Consider the following 12137-nt stretch of genomic DNA (forward strand, 5'->3'; position numbering starts at 1 on the left):
CCCCCCCCCCCCCCCCCCCCCCCCCCGCTTGGACATGCTCTCTCTCTCTTTCTGGCAAATAAAATCTTTATAAAAAAACCAAAATTATTAGTATGAAGAGAACTGGAATCTCCTAGACTACAGGATCAGCCTTCACTTAGGCTGAGAATGTGGAGAGTTTTATCTTTTTTTAAGATTTTATTTATTTTTGCGAAAGAGAGAGAATGAGCACGAGCGGGGGGGGAGGGGCAGAGGGAGAAGCAGGCTCCCCGCTGAGCCGGGAGCCCGATGTGGGACTCGATTCCAGGACCCTGGGATCACCACCCAAGCTGAAGGCAGACTCAACCCACTGAGCCACCCAGGCGCCCTAGAATTTGGAAACTTTTAATGGAGAAGTCTGGTGTTCTCCACTGATGGCATTGGGAATCTCTGAGGGAGAGGAAATTTAGTGGTCTCTGAGGCTAAGAAAGTTTCTGCTTTATCCTGGAGGAGGCAATAAAGGAGTCACTCAGGCAGCGTCTTTTATCTCCGGTTAAAGAAATCTAGGGGCAACTAGCTGATTTGGGGATTTCTCCGGCTGAGAGTGTTCTTCCCTCAGGAAGAGCAATTAGAAAGTCTCATAGACCAAAAATAGTTTTAGTTTTATCTTTGCCTGACCGGGATTGCCCCGAAAGGCTTCAAGTCATTTCTCAGTCCTAAGGATCTTGAGGCTGTTGTGAGGTACAGCAAGAACTAAACTACTAGAAGGATCTACAGAGATTCCTCACCTGTCCAAGACGGTCCCAAGAGAGCGCTTACCTCAGAGCTGAAGCGGTCGCGACGAAGAGTCGCTCCACGAGACAAAATCCCACAATTCCACTGTCCAAGGGTAATAAACCAATCAGAACAGTTAATGAACTTGAACTGGCCAATCAGGGGTTAGGAGAGTAGGCGGGGCAAGTGAGTCAGGAACGGGGTCTAAAAGTCCAGCTCCAGGGACAGGACCGCCTTTTTAAAGGGGGTTGATTCTCCAGCTTGAAGCAGGATTGCGCTCTGCCAGAATTGGTCACTGCAGATTCTGTAGGCCCATTCCTGCGCATGCTCAGATGTTCCCTTTCCGGTGTACATCTCGCTAATCTTTGCTCTGCTTTTGTTGTTTCGTTTTAATAAATGGTAAATATGAGGCCACCACCTCAAATCCTTGCTATCAGTCTCCAACTTCCTCAGATATGGGGCTCTTTTCTAGGACCTCCCTAGCGACTTAAGAAATTTTAAACTTTTTTTAGATTGAATTACTTTTGTTAATATACACATCAAATTACTGAAACAGTGACTTCATATAGTTGTTCCATTAAAGATAGCACTTGCAGGTATGAAGGTATGGAGATGTCTCCAGTCTTCATATGTTTACTTGAAAAGATTCTTCAACAGCAGTCTGATATTGGGTTTCCCACTCTAGATGAAGATTAACAAATTATCCATAATCAATCTGATGTCTTTCATTAGATGACTAACAAAATTTCTAGTAATTTGGCTAGGAGCTCCCCAGTGAACAGACACAGAAATAGGACACATCACAGGAACTATCTGGCCATTGTTACAGTGATTCCATAAATGCTGTCAGGTAAAATTTGATCCTTGACAAAAGGGACACTTAAAGGTGGGATGCCCAGAAAAACTTGTGTTTTCTTGACAAGTCTCTGTTTCTCAGAGGTGAGTGTTTCACTCCTATTACTGTTCCCTACTGAATCTTGAGAGATCTGAAAGTTTGGAATGGGAGAGTAAACGCCATATTCATACTGATACTTCTTATTTTTAAAAAGATTTTATTCATTCATTTGACAAGGACAGAGAGAGAGAGAGAGCTCACAAGCAAGAGAAACAACAGGCAGTGGGAGAGGGAGAAGCAGGCTCCCCGCTGAGCAGGGAGCCCAATGCAGGGCTCGATCCCAGGACCCTGAGATCATGACCTGAGCTGAAGGCAGACTCTTAAGTGACTGAGCCACCCAGAAGTCCCTTTTTTAAAATTAAAAAAAGTTTTTAAAAGATTTTATTCATTCATTTGACAGAGAGAGAGAGAGCAAGCACAAGCAAGGGGAGCGCACAAGCAAGGGGAGTGGCAGGCAGAGGGAGAGGGTGAAGCAGGCTCCCTGCTGAACAGGGACATCTTGATACGTCTTAACAAGATTTGTAATGATGTCTCAAGTAATAGAATTTGTTTTGCACAGCATCTGCAGCTACCAGAAAACTTCCTCATGGTAGTTTCAAGGTCTAAGGCTTGTTCAGGACAGTCTCTCTCTCTTCTAGTCACATTTCCATAACAGAGGGGATAGCGTGTTCTGCTTTCTCTTGTTGCAGTCAGAAAACATTTTCTACAGAAGATGTGCTGATAGGCCATGGCATAAAACAACAGAAATTTATTTTATCACAGTTCTGGAGGCTAGAAGTCTAAAATAATTTTCTCTGGGCTGAAATCAGGGTGTCAGCAGAGCTGAACTGTTTTCAGAGGCTCTAGGAGAGAATCTGCTCTTTGCTCTTCTGGCTTCTGGGGGCTGCCAGCATTCTTTGGCTGTGGCTGCATCATTCTAATCTCTGCCTCCATGGTCACACCCCCCCCTTCTCTTCTGTTGGTGTCAAATTTCCCTCTGCCTCCCTCTGATAAGGACACTTGTGATACATTTAGGACCCACCCAAATAATCCAGGATAATCTCCTTATCTCAAGATCTTTAACTTAATCACATCGGCAAAGTCTTTTTTGTTATTATTGTAAGGTAACACACATAAATTCCAGGAAATAGAATATCTTTGGGGGGGATTAGTCACTCTCCTGTAATCTGCCCTCTGGTCCCCAAAGATTCATGTCCATGTACTACACGTACTACATCACCAAATCCCCCAATTTCTCAATACATTGCAGTATGAACTCAAGTCCAAAATCTCATTTAATATTATCAGCTCAAAAATACCAAATCTCATCACCTGAAATAGCCATGGATTAAACTCTGGGTCACATGTGAAGATTTATTGACTAATTTTAAGGCATGTCCTGGAGGGGTAGAGATCTGTAGGAAATCTTTCCTGGAACAGAAGTTCTAGCAGGAACCATTTTTCTTGCCTTCCTTCAGCCTAGCTGGGCCAAAGCTGGCAGGTACCTGTTCTGCCACTCTCCATCTACCTTGCCAGCACCACTTGCCCCACCTGACTCCTTTGCAGCCCCACCCTGCACAATGGGCCCATCTCAGTAGATACTCCTCCAAAGCAGCTTCTGCCCCACACCACCCTGTGGGCAGCCTCAGTTGGGACCATTGCCCCTCCAAAGTGATTCCTGTGACAGGAAGAGGCAGCTGCATCCACCAGCATGCCTGCAAGAGTCACGGGCAGGCCTCACAGCCAGCAACACCAGGGGATAACTCCACCCACCAACACAGCCACAGCAGCTTCAACTGGGCCTCTCAGGCAGTCATGCTGGGGCCCAGCACTACCCACGAGCAGTTGCAGCCCAGTCACAATAGGAGGGCACATGCAGCCTACACAGGGGACACCTTTGGAGTGCCTGGTTTTGGTGACCAGAGGGGATTGTGCTTTTGGGCCCCGTAAGATGCCTTCTACTAAAGCTACTACCTTAAAGACCAGGAGATGTAGTGGACCTACCTAAGACATAGAAACAAACACAGAGAGTCAGACAAAATGAGGAGACAGAGGAATATGTTCCAAATGAAAGAATAAGTCAAAACCTCAGGAAAAGAACTAAATGAAATGGATATAAGCAGTCTACCTGATAAAGAGTTCAAAGTAATGATCATAAAGATGTTCAGAGAACTTGGGAAAAGAGTTAATGAATTCACTGAGAATGTCAACAAAGAGAAAATATAAAAAAGAACAAATCAGAGCTGAAGAATATAATAACTGAAATGAAAAACACATTAATGGGAAATCAGTAAAAGATTGGAGGATGCAGAAGAACAGATCAGTGATCTGGGAGACAGGGCAGTGGAAATCATCCAAACTTAACAGCAAAAAGAAAAAGGAATTTAAAAAATGAGGATAGATTAAGGGACCTCTAGGACAACATCAAGCATATTAACATTCTTTATGTTAATACACACATTATAGGGGTCCCAGAAGGAGAAGAGAGAAAGGGGCAGAAAACATATTTGAAGAAATGATAGCTGAAAACTTCCCCAGCCTGGGGAAGGACAGACATCCAGGTCCAAGAATCACAGAGATCCCCCACATAAATGAACCCAAAGAGCATAAGACATATAATAATTAAAGTGTCAAAAATTAAAGCTAAAGAGAGAATCTTAAAAGCAGCAAGAGAAAAATAATTAGTTACATACAAGGAAACATCCTTAAGGCTATCAACTGATTTTTCAGCAGAAACTTTGCAGGCCAGAAGAAAGTGGCATGATATATTTAAAGATGACGGACAAAACCCCCACAAAATCCCTACAACCAAAAATACTTCATTCAGCAAGATTATCACTCAGAATTTAAGGAGAGATAAAGAGTTTCCCAAACAAACAAAAGTTAAAGAAGTTTATCACCACTAAATCAGGCTTACAAGAAATGTTAAAGGGACTTCTTTACATGGAAAAGATGCATCATTACTAGATATAAGAAAACTATGAAAGAAAAAAACTTCATTGGTAAAAGCAAGCATATAGTTAAAGTAGTTGATCAATAACCTATAAAGCTAGTATGAAGATTAAAAGTCAAAGGTAGAACAATCAAATATATCTACAATAAGTAGTTAAGGGATACACAAAATAAAAGATGCAAATTATGACATCAAATACATGAAACATTCAGGAGGGGAGGGAGTAAAAATGTAGTGTTTTTAGAATGCGTTTGAACTTAGGCAACCATCAATTTATTTATTTTTAAAGATTTTATTTATTTATTTGACAAAGATAGAGAACACAAGTAGGCAGAGCAGCAGGCAGAGGGAGAGGGAGAAGCGGGCTCCCCGCTGAGGAAGGAGGCTGACACGCGGCTGGATCGCAGGACCCTGGGATTATGACCTGAGCCGAAGGCAGCCGCTTAACCGACTGAGCCACCCAGGTGCCCCGCAACCATCAATTTAAATAAGACTGCTATATACATAGGGTGTTATATTTGAACCTCATGGTAACCACAAACCAAAAACTTAGATACACACAAGGAAAAATAAAGAGAAATGAATCTAAGCACAACACTAAAGAAAATCATCAAATTACAATGGAAGAGAGCAAGAGAAGGAGAAACGAATATAAAAGAACTATAAAAACAACCAGAGGGGCGCCTGGGTGGCTCAGTCGGTTAAGCGGCTGCCTTCGGCTCAGGTCATGATCCCAGGGTCCTGGGATCGAGCCCCGCATCAGGCTCCCTGCTCAGCAGAGAGCCTGCTTCTCCCTTTCCCTCTGCCTGCCGCTCTGCCTACTTGTGCTATCTCTCTGTCAAATAAATAAATTAAAAAAGAAATCTTTAAAACAAAAAAAACAACCAGAAAACAATGAAGAAAATGGCAATAAGGACTTACCTATCAACAATTACTTTAAATTTAAATGGAATCAATTCTCCAACAAAAGACATACGGTGACTGAAGGGATGAAAAAACAAGACCCATTTATATACTGCCTACAAGAGGCTCACTTCAGACCTAAAGACACATACAGACTGAAAGTGAAGAGATGGAAAAAGATATTCCCTGCAAATGGAAATAAGAAAAGAACTGGGGTAGCAATACTTATATCAGACAAAATAGACTTTAAAACAAAGACTGTAACAAGAGATAAAGAAGGGCATAACAAAATGATAAAGAGGAATGTGACAAGAGGATATAAAAATTATAAATATCTGTGCACAAAATAGGAGCATCTAAATATATAAAGCAAATATTAACAGACATAAAGGGGAGAGATTGACAGTAATACAATAATAGTAGGGGACTTCAACACACCACTTACAGCGATGGTTAGATTATTCGGATAGAAAATCAGTAAGTAAATGGTGTCTTTGAAAGACACATTAGACCAGACAGACAACAGATATATACAGAACATTCCATCCCAAAAGAGCAGAATACATAGTCTCTTCAAGTGCACATGGAACATTCTGCAGGATAGATCACATGTTAGGCCACAAAACAAGTCTCAATAAATTGAAGATTATTAAAATCATATCAGACATCCTTTCTGAATGAAACTAGAAATCAGGGGCGCCTGGGTGGCTCAATCAGTTAAGCGTCTGCCTTCGGCTCAGGTCATGATCCCAGGGTCCTTGGATCAAGCCTCACATCGGGCTCCCTGCTCAGTGGGAAGCCTGCTTCTCCCTCTCTTCCCTGCTTGTGCTCTCTCTCGCTCTCTCTGTCTCTCTCTCAAATAAATAAATAAAACCTTAAAAAAAAGAAACTAGAAATCAATTACAAGAAAAAAGCTGGAAAAAAATACATGGCAGCTAAACAACATGCTACTGAGCAACCAATGGGTCAATAAAAACTCAAATTTATTTTCTCATGGTTCTGTAGGCCACATGTCTGAAATCAGTATCACTGGTCAATATCAAGTTGTCAGAAGGGCTGTTCTCCCTCAAGGCTCTAGGGAGAATCATGCCTTACCTCTTCCAACTTTTGTTGCTGTCATTATTCCTTGGCTTCTGGTGGCATGGCTCCAATCTTCAAGGTTAACATCCTCATATCTCTCTGTGTTTCATCTTCACATTGCCTTCTCCTCTGTGTCTATTCAAGTCTTCTTCTGCTTATTTCCTTTTTTTTTTTTCAATCCACAGTCTTTATTTTCTCTAAAAATTGAGGTAAAGGGAACTCTTTTGAAAAGGAAACCATCTGCATGCTTGAAAATGGGTAGGTCCTAACTTATACAATATTACATGTCAATTATATCTCAATAAAGCTGCGAAAAAATTTTAATACAAAAAAGACTGGAAAAAGAAAATGGGAAGGTCCAGCTTCATGCAGTAGCTCCAGTATGCTCAGAGGAAGAAATCAAAGTTGGCCAAGGTTAACCAAAAATTTCCTGAGTATTTCCTGAATGACTAGTATTTCCTGAGTGACTAGTATTTCAAAGACGAAAGTGATCAGTCAAAAGTTTGAGTCTTAGAGTCCTTGGGTATATGTAATGCTGATGCTCCTGTCACCTCAGCTAAGCATGCTGGCTGGCATTTCTGGTATTGGTGAGAAAATTGCCCCTGTTTCCCAGGCCCTTCTGCTTTCCCCATGACCAGCCTGGGATCTGCCCTGTCCTCCTGCCCCAAGAGAGCAGCCAGTTCTTGTAAGTCTTGGAGAAGAATGTTCGGCAGGTGTGAATGTCTTGTACCGTGAGCCAGCTTCACACGAAAGTTGGGTATGCAAAGGTTTCTAGGAGGGTCTGGAGGATCAGAGCAGGGCAGAATTTTCAACAGTAGCCAGCCAGAGGGACAATCTTTCAGGGTAGGCCTTCTCCTTTGTCCCCCTTCATTATGGCTGGACTGGTCCCAATAAAGCTGTGACTCTTCCATCGGCTCTACTCCCACTGTATTTTTAGAAGCTCACAGCGACATTCCACGGGTACTCAATGGTTTTGCTATTTCAGACCCTTGGGGACACCCAGGTCCTCTTGCAGTCACCAAAATGCTTGCCACACAGGGGCTCCAGGCTCTCCGCTAAGGCACAGTGCAGCCTGGCCTATGCCCCCTACCATGTTGACTTGATGAAGGGGGAGAAGAACCTCCAGAGCAGGCCCAGCAGGAAGGAGTCCCAGACCAGTTGGGAGTGGATGATGCCTGGATGCACGGCATAGGTGGGCACCCCTGTGCCTTGGAGTCTCTTGGCCAGTTCCCAACTAAAAATACACTGGCCACCTTGCTGTGGCAATGAGCAAAATCCCTGGCTATAGTACTTCTCACCCTGGAGGCTGTGGAGGTGAATCTTGCCAGCATGGTGGGTCACTGATGACAGGTTTTTCACCTGTGAGGGCACAGACTTTTTCAGTGGCACCAGGAGCAAGTGGGTACAAAGGAAGTGGCCAAGGTGGTTGGCTCCCAGGTGGGTTTCAAAGTCACCAGCTGTCTTGGAATACTGATACACCATCACTCCTGCATTGTTGATCAGAATACGGAGCTGCTTTTTCTCTGCCAGAAAGCCCTTAGCAAAGGCTCAGATGGATTTGGTATTGGATGGGTCCAGTTTCTGAACTGGCATCTGAGAGTTGTTTGTATTGGCCTGGATTTCACCGGCCAGCAGATTATCCCTTCAGCATATCTCAGAAGGCACTGCATCCTTGGGTTCCTCTACTACCAAGCTCTCTGGCCGTCTCCTTGCTGATGCCAGTGTTGGCTCTGGTGATTACCACTATCTTCCTGGGGAAACTGCATGTTTGTTCTCCAAACCCCAGCAGCAAAGAGCTTCCTAATGGATAGAGCTATCACGTATAGGAAAGAAGGGAAGGCGATGAGCAGTCCCAAGACAACCAGCATCTTTTAAATATTTTTAGTTGCTGCTTTAGCAAAAGCAGCTTTTCCTCCAACTCTGGCTTGGTCTCCTGTTCTGACTCCAACCCTTGGCTACTTCTCTCCCCCTCCTTTAGCTTCTTTAGCTCCTGGGCTCTCACTAACAGCTTGGCCTGCTCTTTCTTACAAGGATACATGGGGTTGCATTTAGGGACCGCCCAGGTAATCCAGGATAATCTCCTTATTTCAACAGCTTTAATTTAATCATATTTGCAAAGAACCATTTTCCAAATAAGGTAACATTTACAGGTTCCAGGGATTATGACCTAATGTCTTTGGGGCCATTATTCAGCCTACTATAAGGAGTAAGTCAGACATTTTGTTCTGAAGTTCTAGGATCACTGGGTTTTGAAAGGGGTGACTGGAGCTTTCTGAGGCCACATGGGCAGAAGTTGGTGCAACCTGGTGGGAGGGATGTGGGCTCTGTGGTCAGATAGATCTGAATTCACTTCCCAGCCGCAACACCTGATGACCTTGGGCAAGTCACTCAACCTTTCTGACTCTCCATTTCTCCCTCTGTGAAGTGAGGTAATAACTGCTTCTCTCTCACAGGGCTGTTGTAAGTTGCACTTAACACAGGGCTAGGCACATTGTGAGTGATCAACAAACATTAGCTGTTCGTATTAAATCAGGAGCATGTTGACAATAATAACATGCACTTATTCTGTGTTTACTTTCTTCTGGGTTCACAAGGGATCTTAACATACACTCCCAGGAAGACGTATAGATGGCCTTATTACCCCATGTCACTGATGTAGATTCAAGAGACCAGGATTTGCCCAGAGTCAGCCTGTCAACAAATAGCAGAGGAAGAGATGAAGACCATGTATGGCTGATCTTTCAACACAACTAGAGTCTCCACCACAGGAGGGGATTGTAAATCCCAGCACATGCAGAGAGCATATGTAAACGATAAACACATCTGCAAGCAGGAAGGTCTGTGGCCAGTTGTAAGGAGGGACTTGCCAACTCTTGGGGCTGCAGACTCTGGTGTGGAAAACCAGGATGGTGGACATGTCTGTGCTCAGTACTTTTCCACAAAGACAACAAGAGACTCTGCACCAGTGGTGGTGACAGACCCCTGTATGAGAGCAAGGCCTGAACAAGGACCCAGGATGCTGTGGACCTTTTGACTCCAGGATGAATGGCTGAAAAGGCCAACATCATGTGGCTGTGGGAGTTTCCCATGATTTCCCAAGAATACTGTTCGTTGAGCCCAAGATTTTTTCACTCTATAGTATATTTCCACTTCTTTAAAAAAAAAAATTCAACTTTAGGGGCACCTGGGTGGCTCAGTCTGTTAAGCATCTGCCTTTGGCTCAGGTCATGATCCCAGGTTTGTGGGATCGAGTCCCACATCAGGCTCCCTGCTCAGCGGGAAGCCTGCTTCTCCCTCTGCCTGCCGCTCCCCCTGCTTGTGCTCTCTCTCTGTCAAATAAATAAATAAAATCTTTTTTAAAAAATTCAACTTTAGGGTGCCTGGGTAGCTCAGATGGTTACGTGTCTGCCTTTGGCTCAAGTCATGATCTCAGGGTCCTGGGATTGAGCTCTGCATCAAGCTCCCTGCTCCACGGGGAGCCTGCTTCTCCCTCTCCCACTCCCCCTGCTTGTGTTCCCTCTCTCGCTGCGTCTCTCTCTGTCAAGTAAATAAATAAAATCTTTTAAAAAAATATGGAATCTTGCACAAATTGTAACTTTATCATTTGACATAGGTCGGGGAACTCAGGATTTGAGAGTTGGTGTTAATTTTCCTCAAGGTAAATCATTGCTGTTGAGTATGAGATCAGAAAAACATATCTGTCAGTTTCGTGATTCAACCACTTAGACTTTCTTGCATGTATTTCTGGTGTGATTGGCCATGCAGACTATTGTTATCTGTGACATTAAAAAACGGCTTTATTGAGATATAATTGACATTTAATAAATTGTACATATTAGAAATATACCATTTGATAAGTTTATATATTACATATATGTATTCACCATAATCAAGGTAGTAAACATATTCATCACTCTCTCATCCCCACTGATGCTGTCACTAAAAATTAGTTTGCATTTTATAAAGTTTTATATAAATAGAAACATGCACTATGTACCCTTATTTGAACAGCTTTCTTCACTCAGTATTATTTTGAGATTCATCCATGTTGTGTTGTATGGATGCACTCTAATTTGTTTATTCATTCATCTCTTGATGGACATTTGGGTTGTTTTCAGTTTTTGACTATTATAAATGCACTTGCCATGCAAACATTGTACAAGTCTTTGTATGGACATATATTTCCTTTTTCTCCTGGGTCAAAACCTAAGAGTGCAAAAGCTGGATCATATGGTAGGTGCATGGTTAGATTTTATTTTATTTAATTAATTTATTTTTTTAAGATTTTATTTATTTATTTGACAGAGAAAGACACAGCAAGAGAGGGAACACAAGCAGGGGGAGTGCGAGAGGGAGAAGCAGGCTTCCTGCTGAGCTGGGAGCTCGATGTGGGGCTCCATCCCAGGACCCTGAGATCACTACCTGAGCCGAAGGCAGACACCCAACCATCTGAGCCACCCAGAGCCCTGGGCTATTTTCTTATTGTTGAGTTTTGTGAGTCTTTTTTACATTCAGATACATGTTTTTGCCAAGACTTTTCCCAGTCTGTGGCTTGTTTTTCCATTATCTTAACTGTGTCCTTTAAAGAATGGATTTTTTAGTTTTGATGAAATCTAATTTATCAATTTGTTCTTTTGTAAATTATGCTTTTGTTGTCAAATCTAAGAAATCTTTGCCTAACTTAATGTCACAAATTTTTCCCTGTGGTTTCCTCCAGAAGTTTTATAATTTCAGGTTTTAAATGTAGGTCTATGATCCATTTGGAGTTAATTTGTGAATATAGTGCAAGGTATGGATCCAAGTATGTTCTTTTGCATTTCTATATCTAATTGTTCCAGCATCATTTGTTGAAAAAGCCATCCTTTCCTTACCGCATGGTGTTTTTGCATCTTAAAAAAATTAGTTATAACCCACATATATGTGTGGGTTTATGTCTAGAGTATCTACTTTTGCTCCGTTTATCTGCTATTTGATCTTTACACCAATACCACACAGTGTCAGTTACTGTAGCTTTATAATAATTCTTGAGTCAGTGTTAAGCCCTCCAACTTTGTTTTTCTTTTTTAAGACTTGTTTTGCCTATTCTAGATACTTTGCATTTTTTTTTATTTTTTAAAGATTTTATTTATTTATTTGACAGAGAGAGACACAGCGAGAGAGGGATATAAGCAGGGGGAGTGGGAGAGGGAGAAGCAGGCTCCCCGAGGAGCAGGGAGCCAGATGCAAGGCTCGATCCCAGGACCCTGGGATCATGACCTGAGCCGAAGGCAGACGCTTAATGACTGAGCCACCCAGGTGCCCCGATACTTTGCATATCTTTTCTTTTCTTTTTGTTTTTTTTTTAATTTTATTATGTTATGTTAGTCACCATACAATACATCATTAGTTTTTGATGTAGTGATCCACGATCCATTGTTTTTGTATAACACCCAGTGCTCCATGCAGTACGTGCCCTCCTTAATACCCATCACCGGGCTAACCAATCCCCCCTCCCCCCTCCCCTATAAAACCCTGTTTGTTTCTCAGAGTCCATAGTCTCTCATGGTTCATCTCTCCCTCCGATTCCCCCCCCACTTCATTTTTCCCTTCCTTCTC

The 12137-nt window shown here is 42.7% G+C and overlaps 1 protein-coding gene, 1 long non-coding RNA gene and 2 pseudogenes across 3 annotated transcripts in view; all 4 read right to left on the minus strand.

Annotated features, from left to right (window-relative positions):
• Positions 1-853, minus strand: part of LOC102743725 (protein SSXA1-like) — a 3249-nt gene extending 2396 nt beyond the window's left edge. The window contains exon 1 of the mRNA XM_031033639.2: positions 778-853. The gene's annotated coding sequence lies outside the window, so the exon portion shown is untranslated. The remainder of the gene's footprint in view (positions 1-777) is intronic.
• A 504-nt stretch (positions 854-1357) lies between these two features.
• Positions 1358-2356, minus strand: LOC102743406 (E3 ubiquitin-protein ligase RNF138 pseudogene; annotated as a pseudogene).
• A 5102-nt stretch (positions 2357-7458) lies between these two features.
• Positions 7459-8410, minus strand: LOC102729652 (retinol dehydrogenase 12 pseudogene; annotated as a pseudogene).
• A 1421-nt stretch (positions 8411-9831) lies between these two features.
• LOC115940541 (uncharacterized) overlaps positions 9832-12137 on the minus strand; it is a 127127-nt gene continuing 124821 nt past the window's right edge. For both annotated transcript variants that reach the window (XR_014141460.1, XR_014141457.1), the window contains exon 6: positions 9832-9863. This is a non-coding gene — a long non-coding RNA (uncharacterized LOC115940541). The remainder of the gene's footprint in view (positions 9864-12137) is intronic.

This window comes from Leptonychotes weddellii, chromosome X (assembly GCF_054177405.1).
Source record: "Leptonychotes weddellii isolate Sample4059 chromosome X, ASM5417740v2, whole genome shotgun sequence".
Lineage (NCBI taxonomy): Eukaryota > Metazoa > Chordata > Mammalia > Carnivora > Phocidae > Leptonychotes > Leptonychotes weddellii.